The 21,618-nt window shown below is 37.5% G+C and overlaps 1 non-coding gene across 1 annotated transcript; it reads right to left on the minus strand.

Moving 5' to 3' along the window:
• Window positions 1–11,117: 11,117 nt before the first annotated feature.
• Window positions 11,118–11,224, minus strand: LOC143667888 (U6 spliceosomal RNA). Its single transcript, XR_013168194.1, has one exon. It is a non-coding gene; the product is annotated as a U6 spliceosomal RNA (small nuclear RNA).
• Window positions 11,225–21,618: the final 10,394 nt, after the last annotated feature.

Genomic DNA, 21,618 nt, shown 5'->3' on the forward strand with positions numbered 1-21,618 from the left:
CCATTAGTTTTTCTCCTCCTTTTCCCCTCTCTTCACCTTCTGGGACACCCATGACACATATATTTGTGTGCTTCATATTGTCATTCAATTCCCTGAGTTCCTGCTCATATTTTTCCATTTTTTCCCTTTATTTTCTTTTGCTTGTTGGATTTCAGATGTTCCACCCTCCAATTCACTAATCCTATCTTTGACCCTTCGAAATCTAACATTTAGGGTTCTCTTGTTTTTTTCAGCTCTTCTACTGTGCCTTTCATTCCCATAAATTCTGTGATTTGTTTTCTCACACTTTTGATTTCTTCTTTTTGTTCATTCCTTGCCTTCTTTATACCCTCCCTCAATTCATTGATTTGATTTTTCATGAGGTTTTCCATGTCCTTTTGCACATTCTGAATTAATTGTTTCAACCCCTGTATCTCATTTGAATTGTTGGTTTGTTCTTTTGACTGGGCCATATCTTCAATTTTCCTAGTGTGATTTGTTATTTTTTTGTGGCATCTAGGCATTTAATTACCTTAATTAGTTTATTCTGGAGATTGCTTTCACTTTTTTACCTAGGGTTTTCTTGCTGGATGATTTTGTTGTCTGTCTGTTCTTTGACAATCAGTTCAGGTTTTCCTGGACCACTAGCTTAAGTTTTGTTCAAGGGAGGAGAATTTTTCAGTTCTCATTTTCGTGTTTCTTGCCCTGCCTAATGGTGCCTTCCCCCCCTCCACCTTAGGAGGTTCTACTTAGATATTATAGGCCCCAGCCATCTTTTCCCAGACCAATCTGGCCTCCTTTCAGGAGGAAAGAGTCACCTGCATCAGTTTTCCCTGAGGGTGAGAACTAGTAGGTTGAAAGACTTTTCTGTGAAGTCTCTGGGCTCTGTTTTTCTTATCTTCCCCAGTGTGTGACACTTGTCTGCCTGTAGGTTCCACCAGCATAAGATGATGTGGTACCTTTAGCTTTGGCAAACTCCCTGCTGGCGGGGTGGTGGAGACAGAGGAGAGGTTGTAGGCTGGTTTTAATGGCTTCAAATTTCCAAGCCCTGGTGTCTGAATTCCTTGAAGGAGAGATTCCCCCTGAGTTGCACTTCACTGCTCCCCTGGGGAAGGCATCAGCTCTAGACAAGCTCTCAAAGAAGCTTGTTTCTGTCTATGCCTGGGGCAGTTACAGCCTGAGAACCCCTGCTGCTGTATCCAAAGGCAGCCAAGCATCCATAGAAACACAGCCACAAAAAACTCTCTCTCTCTCTCTCTCTCTTTTTTCTTTTTCCATCAGCCCTGCCACCTTAGCCCCAGGGAAAAAATCAGTGACCTCTGCTTTGATCAGTTTTATCTGTGCTGGGGGCCTATTTTTATTAGTCAGAATTTGTGAATTAATTCCACACTTGAAGAGTAGTTGCACTCAGCCCCTGCTGCTGGCAGTCTGTTTCCTTTTCCCTCTGGAAAGCAATCTGTGGGGGAGGGGTGTCAGCCACCATGACTTGGGGAACTCACGATTCTGGGGGTCTTGCAGCTGGTCCAGCTATTCCAGACTGGGGGTATGCTGTGTGTCTGATCACTGAGGTGGCCCCAGGAGCTGTTCTGTACTGTTCCTGGTTATTTAGTAGTTGTTCTGGAGGATGAACTAAATCCCACACCTTTCTAAGTCACCATCTTGGCTCCCTCTGTTTGTGAAAATTTTAATCTCTCCCTCAATTTTGAAGGACAATTTGGCTGGGTACAGAATTCTTGGTTGGAACTCTTTCCCTTAAGGAACTTTAATATATCACACCACTGTGTTCTTTCCTCCGTGGCGCTAGTTGAGTAGAACTCAGTCTTATGCGGTTTCCCATTTATGTAGTAGACTGTTTTTCTCTTGCTTTTCTCAGGATTGTCTGCTTCTCTTTACTATTTGACAGACTGATTAGTATGTGTCTTGGGGAAGGCTTATTTGGATTTATTCTGTTTGGAGTTCTTTGAGATTCTTTGACTTGTATACTTATGTCCTTTATAAGGGTTGGCAAGTTTTCTCCCATTATATCATCAACTAATCTTCTTAGCCCTTATTCTTCCCTTCTCCTTCTGGGACAGCAATGATTCTTATATTTGAGTGCTTTGTTTTGTCTATCATTTCCCTGAGATCCAATTAAAAATTTTCCATCTTTTTTGTCACTTGGTGTTTTCAGTGTTTGAAATCAGTTGTCTGTCCTCTAGTTCACTGAATCTTTTTTCTGTCTCTTCAAATCTGTGTGTCTCTAGTTTGTTTTTGATTTGGTCTATAGAGTCTTTAATCTCTGTGATATCTGCTATTTTTCTATTTATTCTCTCAAATTCCTCTTTATGCTCTTCTAGTGTCTTCTTGATCTCCTTTCTGTCATCAGCCATCCCATTTATTTCATTTAGTAGAGTTATGTGAGCATCTTTGATTAGTTGTTCCAATATCTATGTCTCCTCTAGTGTTTTAATTTGGTTATTACTCTAGGCTGTATCTGTCTTCATCATGATATGTTTTGAGATCTTCTGGTGTCTTCATGGCATGTAAATATCTTTATTGATTTACTTTGGAATTTGATTTCCTTCTGTAGTCTAAAGCCTTGTATTTGCTGGATGGATGAGGAGCAGGATGCAGATCGTGGGGTGGGGCACAACAGTGCAGTGATGGTTGCACTGCAGGTATAGGTGCAGGTTGGGTATCCTATGCTGACACTTGTGAGTGTGAACACCCAGCAGTGGGGAGGATGTGGCTCTGCAGGTTCACAGTTGTGTGGGGGGGGTGCCGTGGTGTGCACATATCTAGCATGTGGGGCCCTTCAGGTTCATGTGCAGAGGTAGGGCAGGGGCCCACATTAGGGCTGTGTGGGCTGGCAGCAGATCTGACCTGACTAGGCAGGTCACAACTTTCCCAGAGCTGGGAGGTATGACTGGGGACATTATGCATGCACAGATCAGGGAATGCAGTAATCTGATGTACCTGTGCACAGAGTTCAGGGGTGGTGGGGTGGGACTGTGCGACTGCATGAGCTGGGGGCAGGTGTAGCCTGGTATGGAGGTAAGTGCCCACAGACTTTATGTCCTGGTGACTGCTTGCAGGGGGCAGGAAATTGTTGGTAGGGTTTGGGAGGGGTGGGGAAGACTGCGCTCTCTTGGGGTGGGTTTGTGAAGTGGTTACACAAGCAAGGTTTGGCAGGCGGGGGACTTGGAGCTCGGGGAGTGGGGGCAGGTGATGGGGTTCAGATGCATGGGGAGTGGGGTGAGTCGTGGGTCCCAGTGCTGTGCTGGTGAGGGTAGTGCATTCAGGGAACATTGCTTTGGCTCACTTCTTATTCCCCATCGGTGCACTCCTGAGGGCTCCAGGCTTCTGTGTTAGGCTGTTTGCACCATCCAGATGGTCTCTGATTCTCTGCTTCTCAGTTCTTCAGCTTTAGCTACCAGGGCTTCCTATGTGGTGAAGAAGACCCTCCCAGGTCACTTATACCCTGGAATAGAGGATCAGTCACCTTCCTGTAACTTCTCTAACTGTTCCTTGGAGCAGGGTTGAACTTGATCTATAGCCAGGTTATATATAAAAAGTTCAGTGGTTAGAAATCCTGAGAAGATGTGACTGCTATAAAAACTTACAATCTAAGACCTTTTACAACAGACCCCAACCTGATAACCCATGTTCTCAACTTCAGTTCACCAAGTTTTTATATTGCAGTTTGTCCATATGTATGAAGCATAATAATATTTGCCTTTTTGTGTTTGACCTTTCACTGAACATACAGTCCTTAAGAATCATTCACCCAATTGTATGCTTCACAACTTCACTCCTTCTTGTGGCTGCTCAGTAGTCTTGCATGTATACACCATTGTTCCTCCTTCCATTCCTCAGAAATTGTACCCTTAGACCACCTCCATCCACTGTGAATCAGGAACATTGCTGCCATAAATACCAGTGTGCCAATGTCCATTTATGTTCCCAAGCTCAGTTCCTCCAGATAAATATTGAGCGATGGGGTTTCAGGATCATATGACAACCCCACCCCTAGTCTCCTGTGGAACCATAACATTGCCCTTCGAGGGGCTGCACCACTCAGTTTCCCTACTGACAATGAATAGGTACATCTCATTCTTCATATTTTCTCTAGCACTTGTTTCTCTCTGTTCAGTTTTAAACAGTTTTATTCACATATCATACAATCCAACCTAAGTAGGTAGACATGACTTCACCACCATAATCTATCTGAAGACATTTCCTTTCCTTCTATATGGAATCCATATCCCTCTTCCATGCTCCCCCTGGTTGACATTTAGTTTTGGCATAATGTCTTTGTTACATTCATTGGAAGCATAGTACAATGTTATTCTTGACTATGGACCCTGAATTGCATTGATTGTAGTTTTTCCCATATGTCATCTATTTTCAACATTTTGCAATGTTGACATTCATTTGTTCTCCCTCGTGCAAAAGCGTTTTTTATTTGTACGTTTAATTACCATCAGTGTCCACTCTAGGCATTCCTAAGTTATACCATCTCAGTCTTTGCCCCTTATCTTTCCTTCTGATTTCTACATGCCCCCAAACCTTCTCTCTTTATCATACTTACATTCACTTTCATTCGGTGTACTTTTTATTGTTCTACAATCAGGTTTGTGCTATCCATTTCTGAATTATTTCAATCAGTCCTAGTGCATATTCTGTATTTCTTCAGCACCCTATTTCTTTCTCTTGATAACCTATGTTCTTAACTTCAACTCTCAAATTTCACTCAGTGTTAGTTCATATTACTGAGACCCTACAGTATTTATCCCTTTGTTTCTGGTCAATTTCATTCAACATAATGTTCTCAAGGTGCATTTGCATTGTTGCATGTTTCATGACTTTATTCCATCTCATAGCTGCATTATATTCCATTGTATGCATATAACACAACTTGTTTAGCCACCCATCCTTTGATGGGCATTAAGAATGTGTCTGTCTCTTGGCAATCATACATAACACTGCTGTATTGTAAATATTGATGTAAAAATATTCATTTATGTGGTTGTCTTCTGTTCCTCTGAATATAATGGGATTGCTGGATTATATGTCAATTCTATATTTAGCTTACTGAGGAACCACTAAACTGCCTTCTAGAGCAGTTGTATCATTTTAGATTCCTACCAGCAGTGAATATGTGTGTCTCATTTTCGACGTCCTCTCCAGCACTTGACATTTTCTGGGTGTTTGATAATGGTCATTCTAGTGAGTGTCAGATGATATCTCATTGTGGTTTTGATTGGCATTTGTCTAATAGCCAGTAAAATTGATCATCTTTTCATGTGCCTTTTGATTATTTTTATTTCCTCTTCTGAGAAGTGTCTGTTCATGTCCTTTGCCTATGTTTTAAATGGGTTGTTTGTTTTTTGTTGTTGATTTGAAGAATCGCTTTATATATCCTGGATACTAAACACTTATCTGATATCTGGTCTCCAAGTATTGTTTCCAATTTTGTAGGCTGCCATTTTACTTCCCTGAGAAAATTCTTCAATGCACGTAAGTGTTTAAATTTGAGGAGTTTCCATTTATGTATTTCTTTTATCAAAGCTCGTGCTTTGGGTGTGAGGTCTAAGAAACAGCCTCTCATTACAAAATTTATAAGATATTTCCCTTCATTTTTTTCTAAAAGTTGTAAGGTCTTAGCTCTAATGTTTAGATCTTTGATATATTTTGAGTTCAGTTATTTCATTTTGTCAATTGTTTTTTATTTAAGAAAACAAACATTACACTTAGAACCACCAAAAATGAATATCTTAGTTAGTTTAGCCATAGCCATATTTAAATAAAATATGCATATAATCATTGTAAATCCTGTGTTTGTGAAGTAAATTTCCAAACCAATTAAAAAATGAGGCAACAAGAACAAAACTGATATATTCAGATAGCAAAGTTCTTAAATTCTAAGTATTAAACACTAACTTAGATACCATTTGATCAGCTGTTAAAACTGTGTTCTCAAAATATCAAGGAGAAAGTTCTTACAAATATCTGCATTATTTAGTAATGACCTATGTTACTAAATATTTTCCTGATTTCAGGTATGAAGATTTAAATACTTTAACAATTAACGTATGGAAATCTTAACTACCTAAAATGGCTGTCTTAGTTAGCTTACCCATAAGCATAATAAAAAAATTTAGGTAATCATCTTAAAGGCTTTTTGTACAATATGTTTCATAAACCAATTTAAAGTTAAAGTAGGGAAGGAAAAAAACTATAAATACAGATATCACGGTTACTTGCATTTTAAATATTAAATAGTATCTCAAATACCATTTGATTTACTATCAAAATTGTGCCCATTCTCAAAATATCAAGTAAAAATGATTACAACTTATTTTTTATAGCATGTGAGTTATGGATCCTCTCTCATTCTTTTGCAGATAGATATCCAGTTATCCAAGCACCATCTATTGAAAAGGCTTTTCTGTCCCAGGGGGTTTGTTTTCATGTGCTTATCAAAGATCAATAGCCAGTAGATGAGAAGGTCTATTTCTGAACACTGAGTTTTATTTCATTGTTCAGTATATCCATCTTTATGCCAGTGCCATGCCATTTTGACCACTGTAGCTTCATAATATGTTTTAAAATCAGGTAGTGTGAGACCTTCCACTTTATTTTTATTTCTCAAGATATTTTTACTATTTGGGGCATGCTACCCTTCCAAATAAATTTGTTATTGCTTGTTCTATTTCCTCAAAGTAAGTTGCTGGAATTTTAGCTGTTATTGCTTTGAATGTATAAATCAATATGGGTAGAATTAGCAACAATGTTTAATATTCCAATATACATGAACATGGTATGCCCTTCCATTTATTGAGGTCTTTCATGATTTCTTTTAACAATTTCTTGTGGTTTTCTGTGTATGGGTCTTTTGTATCCTTAGTAAAATGTATTTCTAAATATCTGATTCTTTTGGCTGCTATTGAAAATGGATTTTTCTTCTTGATTTCCTCCTCAGACTGCTCACCACTAGCGTACAGAAACTATCGATTTTTGGGTGTTGATCTTGTAACCTGCCACGTTGCTATACTCATGTATTAGTTCTAGTAGCTTTGCTGTAGATTTTGCATGTAGAGAATCATGTCATCTGCAAAAAAGTGACAATTTACTTCTTCTTTTCCGATTTGGATGCCTTTTATTTCTTTTTCTTGTCTAACTGCTCTATCTAGAACTTCCAGCATAATGTTGAGTAATAATGGTGACTAAGTGGGCATCCTGGCATTGGCCCTGATCTTAGAGGGAAAGCTTTCATTCTTTTCCCATTGCGGACAATGTTAACTGTGGGTTGTTCATACATTCCCTTTATCACATTGATGAAGATTCCTTCTATTCCTATCCTTTGAAGAGTTTTCAATAAGAAAGGATTGTGAATTTTGTGAAATGCCTTTTCTGCACCAGCTGAGATGATCATGTGCTTTTTTTCCCACTTTGATTTGTTGATGTGGTGTATTATATTAACTGATTTTCTTGTATTGAACCATCCTTGCATAGTTGTTATAAATCCCACTGGGTCATGGTGTTTAATTCTTTTAATGTGCTGCTGTATTCGATTTCAAGCATTTTGTTGAGTATTTTTGTTTTTATTTCCGTGAAAGAGATTGATCTGTAATTTTCTTTTATTGTAGTATATTTGTCTGGCTTTGATGTTAGGGTGATGTTGGATTCATAGAATGAATTAGGTAGTTTTCCATCCTCTTTATTTTTTTGAAGATTTTGAGCAGAATAAGTACTAATTCTTTCTTGAGTGCTTGGTACAATTCACATGTGAAGCCATTTTGTCCTGGACTTTTCTGTTTTGAGAGATTTTTGATGACTGATTCAATCTCTTTTCTTGTGATTGGTTTGTTGAGGTCATTGATTTCTTTTTGAGTCAAAGTTTGTTGTTCTTGCTTTTCTACATTGTCCATTTCATGTACATTGTTTTGCTTACTTGCAAAAAGTTGTTCATAGCATCCTCTCATTACCTCCTTTATTTCTGTGGCATCAGTGGTTATGTTTCCTCTTCCATTTCTGATTTTCTTTATCTGCATCCCCTCTCTCTCTTTTAATTTTTGTCATTCTAGCTTGGGGTCTATTGATTACATTGATTTTCTAAAAGAACAGCTTCTGGTTTTGTTAATTTTCTCAATTGTTTTCATGTTCTCAATTTCATTAATTTTTGTCAAGCTCGCTCATGGTTTATCAATTGTTTTGATTTTATAAAAGAACAGTTTCTGATTTTGTTAATTTACTCAACTGTTTTCATGTTCTCAATTTCATTTTATATCTACTCTAATTTTCCTTATTTCTTTCTTTTTGTTTGCTTTGGATTGGTTTGCAGTTCTGTCTATAATTCTTCTAAGTGAACACTTAATTCCTCAATTTTTGCTCTTTCTTCTTTTTTAATATAGGCATTTACATTAAGAAATTTTCCTCATAACACTGCTTTTGCTGCATCCATAAATTTTGATAGGTTTTGCTTTCATTTTCATTTACCTCGAGGTATTTACTGATTTCTCCTGTAATTTCTTCCTTGACTCACTCAATGGTTGCTTAAGATTGTGTTGTTTATCATCCATATGCTCCTGAATTTTTTGGCCCTATGCCTGTTATTGACTTCCAACTTCATTCCATTATGATCTGTGAATGTGTTTTGTATGATATCAATATTTTAAAATTTATTGAGACTTGATTTTCGCTCGGCATACAGTCTGTCCTTGAGAATGATCCATGATCACTCAAGAAAAACACTATCCTGTTGTTGTGGTGTGTAATGTTCTGTAAATATCTGTTAAACATTTATTGTTGTTTTCAAATTATCTCTTTCTTTACTGAGCCTTTATGTGTTCCATTCATTGATGAGAGCAGTGAATTGAAGTCTCCAAATATTATGGTTGAGGTGTCTATTTCTCCTTTTAGTGTTGTCAGTGTTTGCCTCATGCATTTTGGAGCACTCTGGTTTGGTGCATAATATTTATGATTACTATGTTTTACTGTTGAATTGCTCCTTTGATTTATACAAAGTGTCCTTCTTTATCTCTTTCAATTGTTTTACATATGAAGTTTAAAATGTAAGATATCAGTTTAACTACATCTGCCCTTTTCTGATAGTGGTCTGTGTGAAATATCTTTTCCCAAACTTTGACTTTCATCCTATATCCTCCATTAGTCTTTCTTCTCCTTTTCCTTTCCCTTCTCCTTCTGGGGTACCCACAGCATGTATATTTGCATACTTCATGTTGTCATTCAATTCCCTGAGACCCTGCTCATAAATTTCCATTCTTTCCTCTCTATTTTTTTGTGTCAGAATTCAAATTTTTCAGTCATCTTGTTTATTAATCCTTCTTTTGACTCTTCAAATGTATTGTTGTAGGTTTCTATTGTTTTTCATCTCTTCTATTGTGCTTAGCATTCTCATAAATTCTGTGATTTGTTTTTTCCATCTTTCAAGTTATTTTTGTATATCCAATGTTTTTATATCCTCCCTCAACTCAGTGGTTTGATTTTTGATGAGATTTTCCATGTTTATTTGAACATTCTGAATCAGATGTTTCAACTCCTGGGTCTCATTTGAAGTATTGGTTTATTCCTTTGACTGGGCCATATCGTCCATTTTCTTAGTATGACTCCATACTTTCTGCTGGCTTCTTGCCAAAGATGTCCTTAATTAGTTTATTTTAGAAACTGTTTTTAGTCTTTTACCTAGGATTTTATTGCCATATGGATTTGTTCTCTATCCATTCTTTGATATTCTTTGCCCCTAGCATATACTTAGTATATGCAACTGATCAGATGTTATCAGCTCTTATTGTTCTGTTTCTTTCCCTGCCTGTATCAAAACCACATTTCTTTGAGGAGGGTCTCCTCAAATATTATAGACCCCTGTCAAATTTTCCCAGACCAAACAGACCCACAACTCTGGAGGAACAATTAGCCAGGATCAGTTTTCCCTGGACCTGGTGTGTTGCCAGATTTTGCTATGAAGCTTCTAGTCTCTGTTATTTTCCCATCCTGCCGAACACATACTTGTCTGCCCACAGCTTCCCATTAGCTTAAAATGATGTGGTGCCTTTGATTTCCCTTTAGGGAATTAAGTCCTTTTACCTAACTGCTTACTTTGTCTCTCAGACAAGCTTAATTCTGTCCTTGATTGGGGTAGGGCTGGAGGCTTAGAGTGTCTCCAGTTCTAACTAATGAACTGTTAAGGAGTAAAACAAAAGAGAAACATAAACATAAAAAGTCTTTTCAGAGCCCAACCTCTGCTCCTCAATTTTGTCAGTCACGAGTTTCAGTCAGTACATATCTCTGTGTATTTCCAGGCTCTATGTGTCCCCTTTTCTTAGGGTTAAGCCCTTTTCTGGGATTTTGGGCTGTCCAACTCAAAAGCCTCTTTTTCTCCTGTCAGCCCCACTTCTTCTTTGCTGGGGCAAAAACTCCCATTCCTTTAGTGCTTATTTCATGTTTATCTGTGCTGGGGGCCTGTTTTCAGTAGTCAAAATTGGTTAATTAATTCTGCAATTGGAGCTTGGTTGATCTAAGCCCTTGCTGCTAGTAAAGTCTCTTTCCTTTCCCCTTGGGGACCAGCTGCTGTGCCTATGAGGGAGGGGTTCTGGCCTCTTTCACTTAGGGGGCTTGCAGTTCTGTGTTAGAGCTCAGTGGTTCCATCTGGTCTAGACTGGTGTATGCTGTTTGTATGGTCACTGATGTTCCCCCAGAAGTTGCCCTGTGCCATTCCTGGATATTTATGAGTTACTCTGGAGGACAAACCAAATTCCACACATCACTACACTGCCATGTTGCCTTGCCCTGAGAAAACAATTTAAAAGGCATTATTTGAGACTTGAATCTATTTTCCAGGAGGTGGGCCAAAGGTTTTTGTGACACAAATGTGGTGAAGAATATGCTTTCTTCAACAGGATTTTCTTTAATTAGTGACGCAGTTCTAAGGGCATTGCTCTTCATGAACATCAACTAATAACCATTTACAAAAACAAACAGAAGTAAACATTTGATTCACTCAAAGATGCGGGAATGGAGGCATGCAGGATTCAACTAACTAGTATTCTGCTAAATCTGTCATGTTTGAATGGTGACAGTCCCATGGAAGAAAGGATAGGCCACGTAACAATTCAAAGCTTCTAGTCCCAACCAAAACACAAATGGAATACTTCATGAATTTCCCTGCCATCCTTGCACAGGGGCCATGCTAATCTTTACTGCATTATTACAAGTTTAGTATATGTGCTTCCAAACTGAGCACTTACCTTTTTAATGTGGTGCTCAGAGTACTGGCCAGGAATCTTTAACAATAGGCTAAAACAAATAAATGTTAGTGGCCATGAAATTTGGAAATATATGCTTTGTGGAGATGAAAATTTGCCTTTCTAATTCTCTTGAATTTTGAAAATCAAGGCAGTTGTTAATTCTTTTACTGAAAAATAAAAAAGAAACCTTAAATATCATATACTGTGATGGATGAAGGTATGTAAATGCCATGCTACCTATAACCACCATTTATTGAGAGAAGAAAGGTTCTACTGGCCAATTACATGGATTCTCATTCACTCCACATTACTTCCTAAGGAGAGGGATTACATCATCTATTCTATTTCACTCTTGATTGAAATAAATCAGATCCTGCCTACGAGGAGATAAGCTGCAGTTTGAATATTTTCCAAATTATTCCTATCGTTTCCTTGAATGAAATCATTCTTAATAATATAAGTAGACAATAAATAGAAAATCACAACAAGCTATGAATAATTCATACAGATGTGAGAATGGTGCTATGAAAGCATGGAGGTGATAAAACAAGAAGGCTCATTGTGCTTCCCAGGTGAGATGGCACAAGCAGAACATACAATTGCACATGTGAATTCATCCTGATTAGAGGGTACAATAAGACACTTCAAAGGCAGAAGGGAAGTCTGCAGACAGGCATGCCCATCTAAGGCTGTAAAATGACTTGAGAATTGCAAGTAGGTTTTTATTAAATTTATGAGTGTGAAAAAATGATGTGGGATGAGCGTATAACTGAGATTGCAAAGGATCTTTTTTAGCCTGTTATTAGTTGTACATTATCCTAAAGATTAAGAAAAATAATTGTGCCAATTTTGGCAAAGAATTAAAATGGTAAAATTAATTTTAAGAAATATTACTTGTGTCTAACTGGTGTTGACTGGATGAAAGATAAAGACTCAAGTTACTGTTATAATATAGGAGTAACTGATTAAGATTTGAAAAGTGCAGAGCAAGTGAAAATAAAGGGAAGATGAATTTAAGAATATTTTAGGCACCATCATTACAGCTATTCTGAAGTTCTTCAAGTGAAAGTGTCTATACTTGATCACTTCTCTATCCCCAGAATAGAGCCAGGTTTTTATCTCCCTACAGCTTCTTAAAAGGTTTTGGGTGTTGAAATACTAAATCCAAGATATGATGCAGAGAAAGGAAGATGAAAGGAACATGGTGTTACAATGGTTTTGTGATGTGGAAAAAACCATGCTGGGAGGTATGCAACAAGGTGAATGAAACATGAGGATATTACATTGAGCCAAATAACATAGAAACAAAGGGATAGGTGTTGTATGGTGTTACTTAGAAAATACGTATAAGAAAATTAGGGTTTAGATTGTAAGATTTTACAGCAGTTACATATCTTTCTGAGCTTTAAGTCTTATTTCTAAAGGCTGAGATGCTGTGATCTTTGTGCATAACCTGTTATTTCCTTGGAACTTTGGGTACAACTTTCCCCAGGGTGATTTCTTTCTGCATCTCCAAAGGCCTGCTCTGAGCTGCTGGTACTGAGATGAGGTATGCTGAGTGGCTTGGGCTGTGCTACATTCAGTCTCTCATTTAAGAACCACCCAGTTAAGTCAAACATCATTCATTGCAGCAGGCATGCCTCCTAGCCACTGCAGATGTAATCAGCAACAGATGAGGTTCACATGCCATTGGCTTATGTCCACAGCAATATAACTAGGTACCTTCACCTGGTCGAATTGACAATTGAATCTAACAATCACAGTGTGAGATGTGGATCCTTTTTCCTACTTTTACGTATTGATATTCAGTTTTCCAAACACCACTTATTGAGAGGCTGCTCTGTCCAGGTGGGTTGCCAGGTGGGTTCCTTATCAAAGATCAATTGCCCATAGATGAGATACTCAAATTGATTCCATTAGTCAGTATATCTATCTTTAGGCCAGTACCATGTTGTTTTGACCACTGTAGCTTCATAATATACTTCAAAGTCAGGTAGTGTGATACCTCCCACTTCATTTTTCTTTCTCAAGATATTTTTAGCTATTCAGGGTACCCTGCCCTACCAACAAATTTGGTTGTTCTTTTTTTATGTTTCTGCAAAGTAAGTTGTTGGGATTTTAATTAGTATTGCATTGAATCTTTAAATTAATTTGGGTAGAATTGACAACTTAACTATATTTAGCATTCCAATCCATGTCCATTTCATCTATGTTGTCTAGTTTATTAGCTTATAGTTGCTTATAGTATACTTTCATTAACTCCTTTATTTCTGTGGGGTCAATGATTATGTATTCTCTTTCATTTCTGATTTTATTTATTTGCATCTCCCCTCTTTTTTTTTTATTTTGTCAGACTATCTTAGGGCCCATTGATTTTATTAATATTCTCAAAGAGACAGTTTCTAATTTTGTTGACTTTCTCAATTGTTTTCATATTCTCATTTATTTCTCTCTTATCTTATTATTTCTGTTCTTTTGCTTGTTTTGGGTTGTTTTGTTTATTCTTTTTCTAGTTCTTCCAAGTGAACAGCTAATTCCTTGATATTTGCTATTCTTTTTTAATATAGTCATTTAAGACAATACCTTTCCCTCTCAGCACTGCCTTTGATGCATCCCATAAATTTTGATATGCTGTGCTTTCACTTACATTTGCCTCGAGATTTTTACTGATTTCTCTTGTAACTTCTTCCTTGACCAAGGAAGAAGTCTTACTGGTTGTTTAAAAGCCTGGAAACTCTTGATTAAATTATCTTCATGGAAATGTGGCATGCTCAATTGTGGGTGTGATCAGATGGAGATGTGGCTCCACCCATTCTGCATGGGTGTTGATTAGTTTACTGAAGTCTTTAAAAAGAGGAACCGTTTTGGAGAAAGTACAGAGCAAACAGAAGCAACAGAAATGACAGAAACCTCTGAGCTGACAGAAAATTCACAGCAGAGCTGACACAGATGCAGAGAGATGGAGAACAGTGACTCAGGTGTTTGGAGATACTTGGAGCCCAGTACACATTGCCATGAGATATTAAGCAAGCCAGAACCTCGAGAGAGCTAAGGGAAGCTGAGAGACGAAAACCAGTCTTGGATAAGGAAAGCAGGGAACCCCCACAGTAAAAGGGGCTGAAATCAATGGAGCCCAGGAACAAGGGACTGGCAGATGCCAGTCACATGACTACCTGTGTGACAGAGGTGTTCCCATCTTTCTTTCTTGAGTGAAGATAACCTCTTGTTGGTGCCTCAATTTGGATACTTTCACTTCCTTAGAACCATAAACTTGTAGCTTATTAAATTCTATGTATGTGTCACTCCAGTTCTGGTGTATCAGAACTGTGTATTCCATTCTGGCAGTTTGCAAACTAACACAGATGGCTATAATAAAAAAAAATTGGTTGATGCATATGTGGAGAAATTTGAACTGTCATAAATTGCTGGTGGGGATGTAAGTTGGTGCATCCACTATAGAAAACAGTTCAGTGGTTTCTCAAAGAATTAAACATAGAATTACCATATAACAGAAATTCCACTTGTAATATATACCCAAGGGAATTGAGAACATGTGTCTGCACAAAAATTTTTCCATGATGATTACAGAGACATTATTAATAATAGCCCCCAAATGGAAATAAACTAAATGTCCATCAACTGATGAATGGTTAAAGAATGAAGTACTATTCCACCATAAAGGGGAATGAGGTACTCATACATTGTACCACATGGATGAACCGTGAAACTTAATGCTAAGTTTAAAAAGCCAGATGCAAGAGTGTACATATGAAATATTCTCAAAAGGTTAATAAATAAAGATGAAAAATAGATTAGTAATTGTGAGGAGATGGGAGTGGATGGATGGATTTCTTAGCTACAAAAGTTTCTTTGGTGGTGATGAAAATGTCATGGAATAAGTAGAGTGATGGTGGTATAATTAATTGTACACTTTAAAATGGTTAAAATGAGGAATTTCATGATATGCTAATTTTATCCCAATAAGAATATATAAAAATTGTATTCTCTTGTAAGCTTCTCAATTTCTGTAAGATCACAGTGATGTCTTCTTTCTCATTTCTGATTTTGGCCTTATGTGTTTTCTCCATCTCTGACTGTCTCTTTCTCTCTCAATCAGTGTATTAATTTTCTATTGCTGCTGTAGCAAAGTTCCACAAGCTTGTTGCTTATCATTGCACAAATTTATTCTCTTACAGTATGAAGGTCAGAAAATGGAAGTGAGTCATACAGGACTGAAATCAAGGAGTTGGCAAGGCTGACTCTTTCTGGAGGCCCAGGGAAGAATTTGGTTCTTGCCTCTTCCAACTTCTTGAGGCTGCTAGCATTCTTTGCTGAAGACTGCCTCACTCAAACCTCTTGCTTTATTAGTCACATCAGTTTCTATTCTGTCATCAAAATATCCTTCTCCCCCCACTCCTTATCAGGACACTTGTGATTAAAGTGCCCATGAGATAATCTAGGATAATTTTCCCTTCTCAAGACCTTTACTTTTACCACATCTGTGAAGTCACTTTTATAGCAATTTAGGATTCTTATCCCTCCCCCACTTGGTACTATTGCTGTGTTTGTTTGCATATTGACTTACCTGAGCTATAGCATCTGCAAGCTCACATTTTGCAGTTGCTGCTGTCTCTCCTTAGTTTCTTCTTATTTCTAACATTAATTTCTGAGTCTGTCATCTTAAAGATGCAGCATAACTTAGTGGTCAGCTAACAATTGGTCCTTTAATATCATGATGCTGTGAGTCATCCACACTTTACTGTTGGGTATGTCTATGGGCTGCATAAAAATTCAATGTTCCAGGCAATTTTTAAATGTTGTGTTATTTTCCTCAATGTTAAAGCAAATAACATGCAAGAAATTGGCTTACACAATGGGAATTCATTAGCTAATGGTTCTGAGGCTAGGAAAATTCCAAATCAAGGCATTAACAAGGTCATGCTTTCTTCTGAAAGACTGGAATTCTGTGGCTGCCTGTCAGTGATCCTTCTTCCTGCTCCTAGGTCACATGGCAATGCACATGATGGTCTCTCCTGTCTTTTCACTTCTCTTCTGGGTTCCATTTACTTTCAACTTCTGGCTGTTCCTTCTGCAGCTTTCTTTTTTACTCTGTGACCTTCTCTAAGTGGCCTTCAGTAATAGGATTAGACCCATCCTGGGGCACACTTATCTGAAGTCACCTCATCAAAAGGTCCTATTTACAAGGGCTCACACCTACAGAAATGGAAAAGCTTTAAGAATATCTTTTTCTGGGGTACATAGCTCCAAATCACCACACATGTCTGCATTGACTTTATTTTCTGTTAGGTCTTCTTATAGGGCCCTTTCCAGTCTGTCTTGAGCTGTGTGCGATATGAGATACCTGTGCATCTTCTCAGGCTCTCCATATATGTAGGAACTTATCAAGGCCCATGCCTCATTCCCTGGATCTCCTTTACATTTCTGGCCAGATGGCTGGTATGATGCTTGCCTCAACATGTATCAAAATGACACAGAGCTGAAATGTTGGCATTTCCCAATATTTTGCCACCAAGATCTCAGATTTTATTCCTTTTCAAGCTTTTGTTCATCTCATAAGAGTGGCATATTTCCTTCCCTTGGGAGCAAATGTAGTTCTTGCAATGGTACAATGGGGAGCAAAAGGAAAAACACAACAATAGACAAACTTTAAAACTTTGGGAAATATCAACTGGTGAGCTACCTATGATTATTTCTATTGGATAAGATATGAACAAACTTGTTTTTCAGGCTTTTTTTTTGTCATGGGCTGACTCTGGGAATCGAACCTGTGTCTCCAACACAACAGGTAAGAATTCTGTCACTGAACCACCCATGCCGCACCCTCAGTTTATTTTTAAATCTAGTATTTTAAAATATTAGAAGCTTCTAAGAACTATGAAAAGTACATTTTAATAAAATGAAAACTTTTAAACCTAAATAATTTCTTTGATTTAGAATACTTTCCTAATGAAAATGTTAGTACAGAAATAACATTTGAAGAAATTGTGTCTATGTTTGTATACTTCTTTTTGGTCCATTTAATTATGGTAGTTTTAATTAATTATATTCTGCCTGTATGAATGGATTACATTTACAATTGCTTCCTTCCAGTCTTACTCTGTTGTGATAATGTTCCCATTTCAGGCAACTCCTGAAAAACATAAATTTTAATTGTTGAATTTTATTACTTCTTATGGAAATACAATTTCTTACCTAATGCTTCTTCAATATGCCACTGCCACTGTTTCTGTTATAAAATAAGGCAGTGAACACCACATCCTGAAATCATCGTGTACATCTTTTATAATTTTCTTTGATTTTTTATTGCTTCCTCAATGAAAGTGAAACATTTCACCTAAATGTGATAAAAAGTGCATTAACTTAGTGCATTTTAATAGGTTACTTGTTATTGGTACTTTTAAAGTAAAACTTGAAATTTAAATAACTCTTCAGAGATGTTTTTGTGTCTGTGGAGAGTTTTTTATTCTTTAAAATACAGAAGTGTACACACAGTGTATAAGTAATCAGCTCAATGAAGTTTCACAAATAAATGAAGCTATGGTACTCCCACTCCAACAAAGAGAAAGAACATTCTGCACCCCAAGTCTCCGTTGTGCTCCTTCCAGTCACTCTTCACCCATTATTCTGTCTTCATTCGAGATGAATTAGTTTTGCCTGCTTCTTTTTGGAGAGATACAATGTTTATTCATGAATCAGAAATCTCAGTGATATTAAGATGTCCATCCTTTCCAAAATTATTTATAGATTTAACACAATTCCCCCAAAATTTTTTTTGGGTATAGACTGATAAGCTGAACTGAGTGTTTTCATAGCATGGCAAAGTTCCTTGAATTACAAACTAAGTTTGAAAAAAGAAAACTGAAGTTAGTTCCCTGCCTTAAATAATTTCAAAATTTAACATAAACCCACTGTAGTCAAGACGATTTGGTAATGTTGTAAGGATAGACATATTGATTAATGAAACAGGGTAGCCTCCATTCAAAAGAGAACTCATAAATAGCTCTAAACATATATCGTCAATTGCTTTTTGCTAAGTTATCAAGCAATTCAATGGGAAAAGTATTTTCAGCAAATGGAAGGAATATTTTTGGCCACCTGTGGACAAATAATTATCCTTCTAGAGGTTTTCAAGCAGCTTTTAAGTTAGCTGCATAAATTGTTTCTCCAAAGCAGCATTTGCCTAACCAGACAGGTTATTTTCACTTTCTGATTCATGATTTATATTCCATTCCATATTAGCACTTGTTATAATACCCTTTCTAAGGACATTTTGCAAATACATCCTCTTAAGCAAGCTTTCCAAGCTGAAACTTGGACTGAACTTTCTCATTTAGTACTTTATTCTATTTGTATTAAGGTTTCCAAGGTTTTGCCCCCATTCATCCAGTTCCCTCACTTATTCCTTCCATATTTTAGCATCTTGAGAGAGTAGTTTTGATGGTAATGAAAATCAGGATTTTCACTCAAACTACCCACTAGCTGTTTCTAAAGTATGTTCTTCATGCTTCTGAGGTGTTTGAAAGGGTTTCAGAGCTTCAGATTCTTGGGGTTAGAAGACTTTTGTCTCCAAGGATGGAATTCAGCTTTGAATAAGAGACATGAACACATCTTGAAATGAAAAGGTTAAGAGTTCTGATTTTACCTCTTCTTTCCAAAGGTTATTTCATCCTTATTTAAGAGTTAGAATGGTTCAGGTTTCTATTTCTTGCTGTCAAACTTGGAAGTTAAATTTCTGCAGAGGTTTGACAGTGTCTCGTGATTTCTATTTTATTATTTTTATTGTGAAATATATCATATATACAAAACAGTAATAAATTTCAAAGCACACTGCAACAATTAGTGATAGAAAAGATTTCAGAATTTTGTGTGGCTTATAGTTCTACAATGTTAGGTTTTTCCTTCTAGCTTCTCCAAGACACTAGAGACCAAAAGAAATATCAATGTAATGATTTAGCAGTCATACTCACGTGTTAAATCTTATTTTCTCTGTTATGACTCCACTTTCCCCTTTGCTCTTTCTCCAATCTTTAGGGATATTTGTGCTATGCCCATTCTAATTTTCTCATGTTGAAAACGGTGTCCTAATGTGGATATAGGGATTGAACTAGTTGCTATTCTGGAGAGACTGGCCCCTTTGTGTTTCAGGACTTATCTGTCTTAGGTAATCGTCTGGAAGTTGTAGGGCTCTGGACATTAATCATAGTGCATGGAACCTTCAAGAATGTCAGGGAAAGCCCTAGGTATTCTTTAGGGTTGGCAGAAATGGTTTTGGTTGGGGTTTGGCAAACCATAGTAAACATTGATATCTAGAAGAAATTGCATAAGAATAGCCTCCAGAATAGCCTCTTGACTCTATTTGGACTCTGTCAGCCACAGACACCATATTTTTGTTACTATTCTTTCCCACTTTTATCTGGAAGGCATTGACAATCCCATGATGCCAGGGCAAGGCTCATATCCCACATCATCAGGGAAATTTTCACCCCTAGATGTCAAGTCCCTCAAAGGGGAGTGTAGGAACAAGGGTTAAAACAAGACCCACAGAATTTGTTGGGAGCAGCTGGCATCAGGGTGGTGGTGGCAGTAAACTGTGGAGATTGTTATGTAGAGCAGTCTGGGAGGAAGAGAATGTTTACCCCAAATGGTTATGTTAAGTATGAAGGCAGAGAGCACTGAAAGACAAGCACTCTGCTCCCTCAGGAAATGCATGCATGCCTTTTGTCACCCTGCAGTATAGAAGTAGGATCTCATTAAGAATAAAAAGATCTCTTGTCTGTTATGGCTGATCTTCAGACCCCCTGATCCCATCTGTCTCTTTTTTCTCATCATTCTTTAATATCCTTTGCACTCTTTTCCCATAGAAGCAACATCTGGTGCCCAACATGGGGCCCAAGGAAGAAGAAGACTCCAAAACAATATTGAAGAATCAAGGAAAAGTCTCCATTAGAGGGGCGTTTGTCCAGCTGATAGAAGAGGACCAGAGTCATATTGGTAAGTAAGCATTTTCCTTGTAGCATCAGGGTAATGGATAATCACAATAGATGGCTGGAGAAGTGTGTTTGTGCATTAAAACATTGTTAGAAATTACAGGGGTCTCAGTGAAGACTTCAGAGTCACTAGAGCTCTTTTCTTCAGTACAGAAGAATTGCTATTGGTTTCAGCCTTAAGGCCATAATGTTTTAAATCTTAACCAATGGAAACTAGTTATGAAGGCTTTGTGGTGAGCATAACAAAATGGGGGAGATATTTCTGTTTCTATGTGGTCATTCTGTTCAGTCAGGCAATGAACCACCTAGCCCCCACTTTCTTTTAAACTCTGTGTTGTGTTTTTTCTCAATCTCCCACTGCCCCTTCTGACCCTGTTTGGATAGTTGCTTGAGCTGGACTTGTCAACTGGTGCCCAGACAGGGATATGATATGGAAACTCCTAAAGCATAAAGTGAAGAGATGCTTCAGGGACATCCACTACAAATACTACAAAGAGCTAATAAGAGCTACAAAAGGGAAAGGAGCAAATTGGAGATATTTCCAGGTAGGCATAAAACATGGATATTCAGGTTCAGCAGAAAGGAAACTCTATAGATCTATGCCATCCACCAGAGGCACAAAATTCTCTCAGTCTCAATTAGAAGCTTTGCTTTGTCATGTACAGGATTATCCCCCATGGTTTTCAGAAGAAAATACAGTTAATCCTCAAACTTCAGCAAAAATAGGGAAACAATTAAGAAACAGATATGAGACACTTAATCTTAAATGTACTCCAGTATGCACTTTTTCTCAGCTATCCAAATATATCCTCAGCCCACTGCTGACATAACACTCCAACCCATACCTTTAACTTGGAAAACTTAATGAGCCTTTGTGGGTTGAGCAGTAGTCCTTATCTATAGAAAAGTTAGAGGTTCTAACTCAGTTAGTTTAAGAACAGTTTGAAGTGGGACATATAGAAGAATCTCATAGTCCCTGGAATTCTTCAGTATTTATTATAAAAAAGAAATCAGGAAAATGGAGAATGTTAACTGATTTGATAATGTAGTGTGAAAACCAGTAACAAAGCTGCAGGCCTCCAGGAACGTTCCATGAAATGAGAAGAGGCTAAGATTAAGGATCCATAGTTTCAGGAAGCAGGTTTTATTTGCTATGGCCATAGGGCTTAGCGAGTAGCCTCTGAAAGTCTGAGCCCTGAACAAAAGGCAATCTTAGCTTTTATAGACTCTTTGACATGTTAAAGACAAGGTAAACAATTGGCTGATTTAAGTTGAGAATGGCTCAAAGCTGAACCATTAAGGGAGGGGTCCCCACCCAAGAATATCTTATCTTGCCTACTTGCAGCTTCACCAGTTCCTGAAGGCTAGGGGAGGGGGTTTCT

Source organism: Tamandua tetradactyla, chromosome 23, assembly GCF_023851605.1.
Source record: "Tamandua tetradactyla isolate mTamTet1 chromosome 23, mTamTet1.pri, whole genome shotgun sequence".
Taxonomy (NCBI): domain Eukaryota; kingdom Metazoa; phylum Chordata; class Mammalia; order Pilosa; family Myrmecophagidae; genus Tamandua; species Tamandua tetradactyla.